Genomic DNA, 14,810 nt, shown 5'->3' with positions numbered 1-14,810 from the left:
CTTCTGTGCACAAGTCATACAAGCAATAAGTAAAACATTAAAAATCAATTGGCAACTTCATACACATCACAGACCTCAAGCAAGTGGGCAAGTAGAAAAAATGAACCATCTTATTAAACAATAAAATGCCAAAATATGCCAAGAAACAAATTTATATTGGTATCAAGCTTTAACTATTGCTCTAATCAGACTGAGGGTCAAAAGAGAAGCTGAGCCCATTTGAAATCTTGTATGGCAGACCCTTTGTGATACAAGTTATAAATAGTGAAGCTCTAGATCAAATAGGTAACCAGTATGTGTATGATTTATGTTGTAATGTAGGGAAACAATAAAAATGCCACAGTAGTATTAGAACACCAGCCTAAGTAACCTGACTATAAACTACATTTAGTCCTGGTGATTTGGTATATGTTAAGACTTTTTCAGAAAACCGTCTGCAAGAAAAGTGGAACAGACCCTTCCAGGTGTTACTGACTACGTTCACAGCAGTACAGATAAAGGAGCAACCCACCTGGATTCACTACTCCTGAGTCAAGAAAACTGAGAAAGCTCCTCAGAAACCATGCACTTCTGAATGAGGAGCACCTGCTTTCAAGCCTTTTCAATGCTGATTCTTGGACTTTTGATAAGTATAACTTCATCTCAAGCTCCCATTCTAGAATGGCCATGGTCTGATGCACAAATTATCAAATCACTTTCATGGGTTAGTCACACTACTCTCGATGAACCTAGAGCCTAACCTAGGTCTAGCCATTTAAGTTTTATCTTTTATCTAACAACAAATCATATACACAACAAGACTGGAATAAGACTCGGAATTCATTAAAGGTGTTAAAGTAATAGGACAAGAGACAAAAAAAGTCAAGCTAATAACACCTATGAAAAACCAGTCACTTGCATTTAGTCATTTGGAAGATATAGACAATAATGTTTGGGAAAAAAAAAAAAAGGAAGGACCAGTTTCTTGCCTGTGGGATAGTGTTAAAAAAGGATAAAAGAAACAAAGCCCAGTTGGAGCTTTAACTATTATTAGATCAACCAGTTTCGGTTATGTATTTATGGGCTAGCAAAGACAGAGGTGCTTCTGAAATGTTTTATCATTAAGCTTGAAGAAAGTCCTACTACTAAGCCACCTATTAAAGATCATCAGGCTTGGTGGCAACTAGTAAACTTCACCTACAACCCACAACATGAACAAATTGAAGCATATGTGCTCACAATTAGTGCAGCAAAAGAGCAATCTTTCCTGTTTTGACACCAAAAAGTCATTGTCCGAGCCACGGACCAAAATGTTTAGGCAAGTTATGATCAGACCAAAGGCAAATGGTAGTCGATAATTAGCATTGAGGCATGTATCCCCAGAGAACAACTGGGATACATTTGTGAAAATGCAGTAATAGAGAATGAAGATCTAAGCCTAGATATTGAAAAGGGTACATGTACTTTTGAAATGTTTCCACATATTGAAGCCCAATCACAAGTGTTTTAAGTAGGAAATGGATGTACATGTGTTTGAACTTCTTGTGTTAACATTAATATTGATAATTGTAATGAAATAGCGTATGGTACCAATTTTTGTGTGTGTAGTTTTACTAGAATTATAGGCTGTGACTTTGGCTATGTTGTTGCTGTAACTACTGGACAGTTAATTGAAGCTGACTATACCCTGTATCACGATGTACCTAAATAGGTATGATAGGCATGAACATTAGTCTCTTTAAAGCAATGCTCAGACACCTCAACATAGAAAAACTGGTCCGAGAAGTAAACAGAATGGCCCAACGCATGCTTTGGCAGGTAAAACATGACTCTGAAAATATAAAAACTATCTTAGCCAATGCAGAACAAGTAGGAGAAAATTATTTTTGGGACATCTTTGCAGGACATTCCCCTAAAGCAACACAACTATTCCACTATTTAATACATCCCATAATAATCACGTTGGGAGGAATGATCCTATTATCCTTCTTGAACATCTGTTTGTGGTATAAACTAAATGCCATAGTTAAAAGAATGCAAATAATATGGACAATGATACATGTCTACCAAAGCCCTTTGTCTTTGAAACTTGACAAAAGAATTTGTAAGTCTTAAGAAAAGGGGGGAATGAAACAGAACAAGGTCTTAAAATAAAAAGATTAGTCAGGATGAGTTTGGTACAATGCTCTGAGTGATGCTGTTTGTGTTGAGAAAGGAATGTACTCTGGATAATTAGAAAATATAAGGTGGGCACCTGAAGGAGATAAGGAGACCATCACGTCAGGAAATCGTTGAACAAAGAAAACTGAAAGGTCTACTCTACCTAGATCCCACCTATTGTGAATGGAATGATTGGGTGTCAAAACAAATAAGTACATATATAAAGATGTTGTGTAACCTCTCATGAAAACTGTATAATAAACACCTAACTTTTCACTGAAAGCTTTGGAGCTAGTTTGTCCAGTGCGAATCCGCTAGCTCCCCAACGTTGCATGAAATAAATACCTTTGCTACTTAAAGACAAAATTGGTCTCTGAGCAGTTACTCTGTGCTGTTTTGGCATCACTATACTCACTATAGTACAGTACAGTTAGTATAGTTTTTAGTATAGTATAGTTATACTATAACTACTAATTTATTCCTGTTTTATAAAAAACTAAGAATTAAGAGAAGCTTTTACTTTCGTGTAACACTGCCAAGCATAATCACAGCACAATGTTGCTTCTGTCCTGAAAGGAAGGGCAAAATAGAATAATTTTGTATTTTTTCACACATATTCTGTTGACCTTTGATGATGCTGTCTCTTACTTTCTGATTTTTAATGGAATGATTTTGCCCTAGTAATGCTCACAGCATATTTCCATGACAATCTGTATAAGGTTCATATTCCTCACAAAGTAGATTTCTAGGATGCTTGCAAAAAGTATCTAAAAAGATGGTAGATGTCTGTGCTCCAAATAGTTTATTTAGTCATCTTAAAGTCCTCAGGAAAATCTGGCAGAACAGGTGAGGCTTGACCCTCCCAGCTATGCAAGTTGGACCACGTTGCATCGGAAGTGAGAAGTGTTCCTCTGCAAAGATTCCCTTTCTTCAACTCAGATGACTGTTCTGGGGGGACCAGTGAAAGACTAGTCATAGTCATAGACTGCAAAATATTAGCAAGATCTCTTGTCTGTTACAGATATCAGTTTAACTCATGCTTTGTTCCACTGCCCTAATTTTTCAGAAGACTGATTTCAGACTTCTTTGTGTGAGATGGGTGGGAGAGCTCAGCCAAACTTCTTTGAACTCGGAGGCTGAATATGTTATTTTTCTACACAGTCCAGCATGTTTGGATACAGAACTGGGAAAGCTCACCTGCCCTGGGGGGGTGGGGGTGGGGGGGTGGGGGGGGCGGAGCCCTTGTGTCCTTTTCTGTACAGTCACAGGCCTGACGTGAACATCCTCAGTGAACTTGTACTTTACAGGTTCTCCCTCTTGCTTGAGACCTGACCATTACCAAAGTAACATTTCAGCAGGACACATCCATTTCAGAGTACTTAGCACTTGTGACCCAGGTATTCCTTTCATTTTGACCTATGCAGTTCCACATGCCAAGGGTGTGTGCGTGCGTGCATTACGGATCACTCTATGTAAGGTAGAGGACAATTAGACTTAACTGGAAGTTTTGATGAAATGGATGTTTCATAGCTTGTAGCGTACCTTCAAAGGCCTGCTGCCTGAGAAATGTATCAAAATCAGCCATGTCCTTTCGCATACTCTATCAAATCCTAGCTATTAAATCTATCATCAAGCAGTTGCTCAGCTTGCCAAAGGACATCTTGAACTGAAGTCCAGAGAATGAAGTATATAATTGAATCACTACTGACCAGCTGTCACAACAGCCCCCTCCTCCCCCAAACACTAATGAAAGGAAGCAAATGAGACGTTGTGATTCACTTACATTCTGACGGCATCCCATTGTTGTGCTCTAGCACTGAGCCAAGCCCAACCGAAGAGAAATCATCCTCATTATATTTTCCAAAAGCTTACTAAAAGCACTTGTGTGCTGCTGATATCGCCACAGGAGGTGACTGAAACTTCAGAGTTGAAGCCAATATGCTGTTTGAGGTAATGGTAATGTATGGAAATCAGCAAGAAAAAGATACTGTCCTAGAAGCCTGAAAAAATCCCTCATAATTTTAGCACACCTGAAGAATCAGACAGACGTTATTGATGAGATATTTGTGATCATCTATATATTGACCATTATATTATGATACTGTACAAGGCCTGTTTATTGTGGTCTGTCTATAGAACATAAACAATTATTTAAATCACTACATGGCCTTATTTTTAGATGGATACCCATATGAAATTAAATACCAGCCACAGCTTAGACTTGCTAGAGAATATAGATAGAATCCAGACCTACTGTCAGACCTCCCCAGTTAATGATACCCTTCATGTATGAGGGAAGAAGCATCCTTCCTGGAATGCCTTGTCACATCTGTGTTGTTACCATATAATTGCATAGTCTCTAATGCAGCCTGGCTAGCTGTTGTCATATAGGCCTTATAAGTACACAGAAACACTTTGATTTTTTTTTTTTTCAAATGCAGTTGTGCATCTAAGTAGAAAATATGACAGCATCATTTTACAACTTGAGACATGATGTGTAGACGTGTCTTCAGAAAGGCCAGGCTGGCTTTTTTAGCTCTGGGAAAGTCTTGCCCTGCTGGGAGAGACTGCATGGCTTTGGAGTTAGACTGAGCCCTTGCAAGTAATAACGCTGAAGGAGGCTTGTATGAACAAATAGCGGCTCATGGGGGAGAATTTGTATTCCTTTCAGACTTGGAGACAAAACAAAAGGGGGACAAGGGAAAGGAGTGGAGAATAAAAAGGATTTTTGTCAGTTCATATGGTATGTCCATCAGTTGCTACTGTATTTTTAAAAGGGCTGATTGAAAGTCATAACTTCAACAGTACTAAAGCTGAATTAACAAGGAGAGAAAAAAAAAGATGGCAAACTGTGGCCATTGTTTCTGTTTTGTAGAAAGTTTTAGATATGAAGTTATATCAAACTGATCTTAACAAAGAGTTCTTTCATAGTGTTTGAGAAAAATGGTTTGAAAAATATATATATAAGTGCAGAAACACACATCCTTTCTACTACGCAGCATATTCTGAAGCAGGTCTGCTGTTGAGTCTTCAGACAATGAAGGTAGATTGGTTTTAATGATTTATGTCAGTTGAATTAGAGATGATTTATCACTGTTTTCTCTAAAACAACTGACTATAGAATAAGAAAATAATTCTCTTGCTTTGTTTCTTGTCAAAGAAAAATGTCATGGTGTTGGATTCATGGTGCTCAGACCACCATAGTGCTTATATAATTACAGTCACTTTGATTTTCTTGTGTGGAGTTTCAGAGTGGAATCAAATCAGCACTTTTTTTCAGAAGGATGTATATGTGTTAGCTGAACACATCTGAAACACCTGACATGCAAATGTAGACCAGAGCTATAAATAAGCTTGTTTTATTTTGATCTGAATTTTGGCAGACCCAAGAACTTTATTCAAAATTTGCTAGTAAATAATACTCGGTTAATTGGAAAATCCTTTCCCCCCAAAATCAAAACAAATAAAAAAATAAAAAGAAAAAAACCCCTATACCTGAGTTCTAGAGTGTAAAATATGGACACAAATGGCTTAGTTCCCCTAGTCTCCAGATTATGCTTTCCACTACACCCTGGCTGCTTTTTTTTTTCCACCGGAACGGTGCTTACTGTTTGAGAAAATAATTGCAACAATCTTTATTGGTGAGGCGAGAATTCAATTTCTGCAGAGGAATTTAAATAGCAAGTAAGGATAGTTATCCTTCTGATATTTGATAAATGGAAAAAAGATTTAGTTATCTTGAGGTGAGATTGCTTTTCAGAGAGGATGACATTTATTACTTCAAGGACATATTTCAGAAAATCCCTATTCTTTATCCAGAGGTGATAGTTCTGTTCATCAGAGAAGAAGGCAATTGGGAAAAGAAACGATTCATTATATTTCTGTGTGCTTGAGCGGGGGCTGTTTCTGCAGAGGACATTGGGGGAATAGAGAGTGCGTTCTGCAGAGAAGGAAGGGTTTATCCAGCAAAACCTCTCCGAACTTCTTTTCAATTTTGTGGTAGACTTCATGTGCTCTTAATCCTCATCTGTTAATTCCTTAATAGACAAACATCCCGCCTATCGGGTAGTCAACCTGAGTGTGAAATCACTTCCCCTCCTCAGCTCCCCAAAAGCCCAACCCTTTCAAAAGCAGCAGTTTTAATGACTTTCTTTGGATTTTTGCCTTGTCCGCTGCCTCACCCCCAATGATCACAGCCCCCTGTTTAGTCCTCATTTAACCCTTCTTGGCATACCTACAGCTCCCTTTTGCCATACCTCCTGCTGTTTCTGTTATTATTTCTCCTCCTTCCCACCAACATGATTTCCCTATCCAGCAGAACCATCAGCCACAGGTCATGTGCCTGAGTCTGCATTACAGGGGTCTTGCTGGGCAGTGCTTGCTGCCCACCCTGCTGCAGTGGGAGGAAGAATCGCATCTTCCCTTCCCCATCTCCTTCCCCTTCCCCTCCCTTCCCAGTGGAGCAGTAATTCAGTTCTGTGCCCTCTCCCAGACATCTGTCTCATCCCTGAGACCTCTACCTTAGTCACATTTTTTGAAATTAGTCAAGGGAGTAAAAAACAATGGGAGAAAACTAACAGATGGATAAATAGTGTCATCCTATATCTCTCCCCCTTCATTAGAGAATCAGCCTAAAAATACAGAAAAAAACCCCACTTTCTTAGTGGAAGGAATTTCTCCATTTGTATGTAGCATGAAATTAAATGGTTATGTTTTCAAAATGTGACTCAATATAGTAGAGTAGGCCATTATACTGTCATTTTAAAGGGATGCTACCTGCATACATGGTCTTCTTCAGGTTAATAATAAGCCCTTTGAATTTAGACCTACTGACTTTATTATACCATGGGAGATATGCCTCAGGGCTTTCTAAAAGACAGCTTTTAGCTTCCCATGATACCTACAAAAGCTGCAAGAGAAGTAAACTAAGTCAGCACATAAATGATCCTCTTTAACCCTAATCCAAAAACCAGCATTGCTTAGGTTTTGGGGTTGGCTATCCTCTGCGTGACCTTAATCTGAGGAGAGGTTGCTGTCCCTTCCTGCTTCTGCGGTCAAATTTCCTGCCTTCAGCATGTCTGATCTGTTAGCAGGCGTTAAGTTTAGATTGCACAACCTATGTGCCTGCCCTCATGTCCCTGAGGTTTGTTGCTCTTTGGTGTGTAGCAGTGGCGTCTTGCTATGCAAACAGCGGGAATGTGGCCCAGAACCAGCAAGAACCGTCTTCTGGCTTGAGTTTCTGCTGGGGGTGAGCAGTTGTGAAGCTATTTCCGCAACCTTGCCACAGGCTGAGGAAGTGAAATAAATAGATGCCTAGTAATAAGGAAGGTTAGCTGTGGAAGGGTAGATAATCAAAAACAGCTTTGTAAACAGCGATTCTGAGAGATGGGGCAAACTAAACATCAGATGGACCGCTTCTGGACAAGTTGCTTGTAAGTTCTCAGTGACGGATGTTCATAGGGCAGATATGCAAGGAGGGACCTTTTTCTTCCTCTTTAATCTATAAACCTGAGTGGCTTGATAGGATCAAAGACAGAAAAAACATGTTTTTCAGTCCTGTCTTAGGAATGAGGGAAGGACTCTTAAGCTTGTTTCAAAGCTAATATTAAAGCAAACTACTCCAGATATACGTAAAAATGAAAACAGAAAAAAAGAAAAAAAAGGAAAAAAAAAAGATTATTCCGGTGTTCCAAATTACTTAGTTGATTTTTTTCTTTGCAAATATTTTGTTGGTATAGATGTCAGGTTAATTTTCACTAATTTTTAATTCTAATTCTTTTGTGCATGTTTTAACATTGTGAACACTAATTTTATGCTGCATAGATCTGTGTTTGCAATATTATAGGCTTATCTAACATTTACTATTTTTCTAGTTTGGATATTACATAATTTAATTAGATATTACAAAAACTGACTTCAGGATTTCAATAAGCTGTTTTCTGTTTGAGAAAAAACAATATGGCCTTAAATTTGGCACCTTTGAAAATAATGAGTCACTCGCATTGCTCTGTTATAATTTATTTAAAGGCAAGCCAAGACATTTAGTTCTGGCCTACACAGCTTCACGTACAGAAGCTATTAAATATTCTCCCACCACTAAAAAATTCTGACTTCAGGTTCTAGGCCACTGAAAGTAATGGAAACATATTAGATAAGCTTTGGCACAATAAACAGAATTAGCAGAAGATATTTGCCGTATAGGAGGGGATAAAAATCATAGAGAAAATTAAAGAATTATATGATGTCACCTGCTTCTTCTGGTATTATTATTGCTCTGCCGTATGTCCTTTAGTTATGATAAAATTTCTCCAGATTCATTCTCTCTCTTTTTTAAAAGTATATATTTTGTAATCTTTTCTTACTCTGAACAGATTATTTAACAGGCAGTAGTTCTTTATTATTTTATGTGGCATTCAGAATATTGGGTGATTGGTTTATAAGTAAAGGATAAAACTTTTGCTTGAAGAGAATGAAAAGAATGAGTCCTTTGTTATGGTATCATGTATCTATTCTGTCAATGAGGGTGATACTAATATCACTACTATCCATTAAATCATCACTTTTCCTTTCCCTGTCTATAGTTTCATACTGTTTCCCATTACCATGCTGTCAGAACAAGCTCTGTGTAAAAACAGGCAGTGAAAGTGAAGTACCTTGTGTATCTTCAATTGCAAGAGAGGGGTCAAAGTATGGTTGTTGGAGAGATTCATTGGGTCCTGCTTTTGGTAAGCGGAGGAACCTCATTGACCTCTGTGAAGCTGCAAAATGATGGATGCTAGCCACATTTGACCTTTCTCCACCACCTCTGCAGCGTCCTCAGGAATCCTGGGTCAGTGTTTACAGAGATTTATGAGAATCACAGACCCAAATGTGCTCTAGACCCTTAAAAGTGCTCTAGACAGTGGGAGCATGGCATAATTCTTCTCTGTGTTGGAAACTTGGTCTACCAGTTCAGAAGCACAACTGCAGGTTCAGTGGAGGCTGGAAGAGGAGGAAGAGTCTCAGAGGGGATGGACAGATTCCAGGGAGGATCATTGGCTCTGAGCTGTCTAAGACTAGATGCTGAAAGCTGACCTGGTTACTCCAGCCTCCTTTTCCACCCCAGTGGCAGGTGTTTCCAGTCGATGTCCTTGCTCCTCTGAAGGCATGTATAAAGGTCTTTCCAATGACTCTCAAGACAGCCTAGTGACCAGCTCAGACTTGGTATGAATGTTGAGAGATCAAAATGAGGACAAGTGAATCTCCCTGCCAAGCACTGCACCTCCTTGACACTCGCTTGGCATTCAGCTGCTTGCAAGTTTTTGGATGGTCATTTCAGCGTGTTCTCTAGTAAGCATAGCCTTTGGTCATTGTAGTGGCTGTTATTCCTCTATGGGATATGAATGGATAATGCCACTGATTGGAAGGAAAAAGGACAGAGCGATGCTTTCTTTATTAGGAAGGAGATGTCATAAAACCACTAGGTTGTGTTATTGCTCACAGTTTCATGGGAGATATATATATATATAAAATATTTTTCCTTATTAGAAGAACTTATTAATAATATAGTAAGATAGAAATCAGGAATTTGCAGGTTAGCTCAAGGGAAAATGGCGTAACCCCTTTTTTCTCTAAGAACAAACAATAATTCAGGACACTTGTAGGCTGCCACATCACAGGTAGAGTTTTGCCCTTGAATTTATGGAGTTATCTCTCCAGAAGCAGTGAGAACTGCCAGTAGCTCAAGCTTGCCAGCTGCTCTAGTCAGGGTAATTTAGCATCTGGGTTTGGATTTACCAACCATTTCAAACTGACCTTTTTCACTTTAAATTACAAGAAAAAAATAAGGCGGGGGGGGGGGGGGGGGGGATGGGAGGGGAAAGGAAAAATACTTGCAGTCTAACCTTGTGCCTTCTGTGCACAATGTACTATTTCAGCTGGTTAGCCTTGATGTATCTGTGGAAAATGCATATTATTGCTCCCTTGCAGCAGGTCTCCAAAGCCTCAGTACAATCTTTCTGGTTATATAATCACCTAGATAACTCTAGATACTTTAATAGCTAAAACAGTCTTGAAGGGAAAACGGTGTGTGTATAGGTGACAGCTGCAACCTTTCCTTCAAAAAAAAACCCCAACATTTTTCTGAAATGGCTATACTTAGATGGTAAGGAAAAGATGTCTTTGGCTTCCATGTCATTCTTCAGGTCTTTAGTGCCTAGTGCTTCTGATGAAGGACTTCCTGGAAGAGTCAAGAATGATTTAATGTCCTCACAAAAATCAAGGCTAGAATTTTTGTGTGGCTTTTCTAACTCACTGAATTTATGCAAATGCATCACACCGAAGTGACAAAGATTGTATGGAAATTTTTATGCTGTTTGATCCTCAGCAGGAGTTCTGAATTGCTAAAGTTGGAAGTTTGCAGTGCCTTGTAGAAGAAGCCTATATAAAGCTTCGGATCCAAGTATGGTCTTTCACCCAATGCTTTAATACATCTACATCTATAGCAAGTGCCTTGAAAAAATCTTTCTTCACCTCATGTGAAGGAAGGATTGGGCAATGAAGTGCAGATACACTGTTATGTATGAGATCCAGGCAGATTATTTCAGAAGACTTGATGGTGTTGAGCACTCAAACTGCAGATGCATCTGGAGAGATACCAAGCACTGCTTATGACCTTAAAAAAGATACTTGCAACTGTTTATTTTGCAATTCGTATTTGCAAATATTACAACTATTTTATGCATTTTCTAAATTCTTGGATATAAGAATATAAGAATTGTGGAGCTTTTGGCCAGATAGTTCCAGTTAAGAAATATGCACTAAATATCTTCCATGGTTAGCTTGTTTCTCATCACCTCCAGTAATTTAGTTTATTTAATACTTTTTGTTATCACCTTCCTTTCTGCAGTATTCAGTGAAGTCTAATCTGAGACTGAAAGTCAGGAATAGCTAAGTTTGGATATTGGATATGCCAGTTGCACTTTGTCTCTAAAAAGATAATAACTTTTTGTAAAACAATTATATATATTTTTAAACAGAAAAGGAAGATATGACTACTGAATTTATGTTAGCTCACATCAGCTTTAGCAGGAAATACTAGTTGCTAAGGCTTTATCTGGGAGTATCACTCTATTCTTATTTTTTAACATCTTGATATTTGTTGCTATGAAACGTCCTATTGATCTCCTTTAAGGTAAAAGTTGATAAGATCAAAGATACAAGTTCTGGATACATCTCAGCACAGCTTTTCCTCTCATGTATGCCCCACAGGGTCCCTTCACCAACTTCACATTTGCTGCTGTCAGAGAAGGAAAAGCACTACTGGCAAGGGGGAAAAAGTTACAGGAAAAATGAGTGCAAAAATTTACTCCTTGCTGTGTGAGCAGCTGCTGTATTGATGGCAGTAGCATCACTCCAGTTTCCAGGAAAGAATTGGGGAGGTGAGGATAAACCAGCCATGCACAACAAATGGAAATGGTCTAGGCAAAAAGGTCAGCACAGTGATCTACAGGACAGTAGCATCACAGATACCCTGGTATTATAAAACATGCACCTAATAATTTTATTTGATTATTAACCTGGAACCCATGCTCTTTTTCTACCACATATAATAGGAATGACTTGTCCAGCTTTTTCCCCTGGTCAGGGTTACATCCATTTTGGAGATGTCATACGTTTAAACTAAAACAGTAAATGTATAACTTAAGGGAAATTTGAGATTTTTTGAGTGCCAAAAATACACACACAACAAGTTGCTGATCGAAATTCTGCCAAGAAGTCGAAGGCTGCTTTGAGACTTAGTTGAATTTGACTTTGCATGGCATTGGTACACAGGAAGGTTATTTATTTCTGTGTTGTGGTAGCTGGTGAGAGACACTGTACATTACAACTGGCTAGTACTGTGCTGGAAGACACTGTGAGAGCAAAGACACAGTTTGTACATTTAAGAAAATGAGGCACTAATATCCTATTAACGACAGATGATTATGAACAAATGTATTCCCTGAGGCCACAAAGAAAGTCAAGAATGAAAATGAGCAATAATTCTCTAGTTTGTTACAGCTGCTTAAAAAGGGATCCCAAGAGGAATCTCTCACTATTTTTTCAGCAATGACTAAAGATATGGTTTTGTCATGAAGTGGCTTTTTGGTAAGAGCCAGAGATTTGTCATAATGTAATTGGCTAAAGTCATGTAAATAAAAATCTGTTTTCACACAAAATGAAGTGATAATGGTATTGTCAGATACAAGTGTTCTGCTACAGCAACTGGTGGATGATGACTTCAACTATATTTTCTGTGAGTTTGAATTAATTTTACATGGTGTTCTGGGCTTGGCTTGTCAAAGACTGTAACTTAGTGCTTCAAACTCCACTGAAAGAGACTGGGCACTTAAAAACTGCAGGTATCTTTGAAAATCCTAGTCAGAAAAAAATGTGTCAATAGTAGTGAAACACTTTGCACTTGGAGAATTAACATACGAAGTAGAGGTTCAAAATAAAGAGGGAAAATCACTTTACTGAAGACCATTATAATCATCAGTATTTAAATGAGATAACGCATTATTAATTAAAGTGGCCTTATAATATGAAATTCATCATTAGGCTACCTGCTTCTCAATAAAGAAGTCAAGCAGTGTTACTAAACCTGACCAAGGTACACATTGTGATTCACCTGTGACAGTGTATACAGGTGACCTGAATTCCACTCAGACCCTTGGCTTAGAGAGCTGAGTGTTTCTGAGTATCTCTGGGGTGGGAGTCACAAGGCCTGAAAGAGATGATGATAGTCACCTCCTGAACAGCAGCATATAGGTAAAATGGCATTTTTTTGTTTAGGGCTTGGTTCTCTTCTCCCATTCTAAAAGCGTAGCATTAAGTACAGCAATACCCCTTACACTAAATTACATTGCAATTAATATACCAGGCACTGTTTTCCTAAATGGAATAGGTTTGATGTGTAATTTAGTACTAGCTGTTTTAGTTATTGTGGTCTTTATCATAAAATAACATGTAAAACTGTATATGGTAGATATTAGTGATAACATAGCCAGTAAGCTCACGTTCAGTAGTAAGTGGGTAAGGTTTCTGCCATTATAGACAATGTCTCTATTATCATTTCCCAAAAATAATCATTACCTGTGATTTTATGTATCTAGTCTTTTTCATTTGTTTTTTATTTTCCTTCTGTATTTGTGCAAAGATAATTGAAACAGATTATATTCCTTTGCTATGGTACGTGAATTTGCCATAACATACCTGTATTTTGTTGCATGATTAAGTTGTTAAGTCACTGGAAAAGGTAGTTTCTTCAGTGGAGGTTCCTTAAACTCTTACAATTTCCCTATCAATGGCAAGAAAGCAACAACTCCTGCAGTTGTCTCATATGTGATATGAGATGCTGTGATGATTGATCTCCTTTAAGGTAAAGGTTGATTGGATGACAGAGAAACACAGACCATGTGTTGTTACTCATCTGTGAGTAGAGTGACCACATTGTGGTGGGTTGACCCTGGTGGATGCCACGTGTCCACCAAAGCTACTCTATCACTCCCCTCCTCAGCTGGACAGGGGAAAGAAAATACATTGAAAAGGCCACGGGTCAAGATAAGGACAGGCAGAGATCACTCACCAATTACTGTCATGGGCAAAACAGACTTGACTTGGGGAAATTAGTTTAATTTACTACCATTCAAATCAGAGTAGGATGATGAGAAATAAACCCAAAATTTAAAAACACCTTCTCCCCACCCCTCTCTTCTTCCTGGTCTTAACTTCACTCCCTATTTGTCTACCTCCTTCCCTGCCCCCCCCCCCCCCCCCCCCCCCCGCCCGCCCGCCCAGGAGTGCAGGGTGAGGGGGAATGGGGGCTGTGGTCAGTTCATCACACATTGTCTCTGCTGCTCCTTCCCCCTCAGCAGGGAGGCTCCTCACACTCTGCTCCAGTGTGGGTCCCTCCCATGGAGACAGTCCTCCGTGAATTTCTCTGATGTGAGTACTTCCCACAGGCTGCAGTTCTTAATGAACTGCACCAGTGTGGGTCCCTCCCATGGGGTGCAGTCCTTCAGGAACAGCCTGCTCCAGTGTGGGTCCCCCATGGGGTCACAAGCCCTGCCAGCAAACCTGCTCCAGTGCGGGCTTCCCATGGGTCACAGACTTCTTCAGGCATCCACCCACTCTGGCGTGGGGCCCTTCATGTGTTGCAGGTGGCTATCTGCTCCACCATGGACCTCTATGGGCAGAGGGGGACAGCCTGCCTCAGCATGGGCTTCATCACAGGCTGTAGGGGAATCTCTGCTCCGGTGCCTGGAGCACCTCCTCCTTCACTGACCTTGGTGTCTGCAGTTGGTGCTCTCACATAGTCTCACTCCTCTCTCTGGCTGCAGTTGCACAGGTTTTTTTCACCTTCTTAAATATGTTATCCCAGAGGTACTATCACCATCGTGGTGGGCTTAGGCTTGGCCAATGGCAGGTCCATCTTGGAGCCATCTGGCATTGGCTCTATCGGGCATGGGGGAAGCTTCTAGTAACTTCTCAGAGAGGCCACCCCTGTAGCCCCCCTGCTACCAAAACCCTGGCATGCAAACCCAATACATCACATGAAAATGATTTCCCCTGTGGGTGGTCAGCTAGCGCTGCTGTGATACTGAATTTTCTGGAAGAAGCAGGTAGTTTGTTTTTAAGAAGGTAGAAAT

The sequence above is a fragment of the Falco rusticolus genome, chromosome 3, assembly GCF_015220075.1.
Source record: "Falco rusticolus isolate bFalRus1 chromosome 3, bFalRus1.pri, whole genome shotgun sequence".
In the NCBI taxonomy this organism is placed as follows: domain Eukaryota; kingdom Metazoa; phylum Chordata; class Aves; order Falconiformes; family Falconidae; genus Falco; species Falco rusticolus.
Note: the sequence above shows the minus strand (reverse complement) of the source record.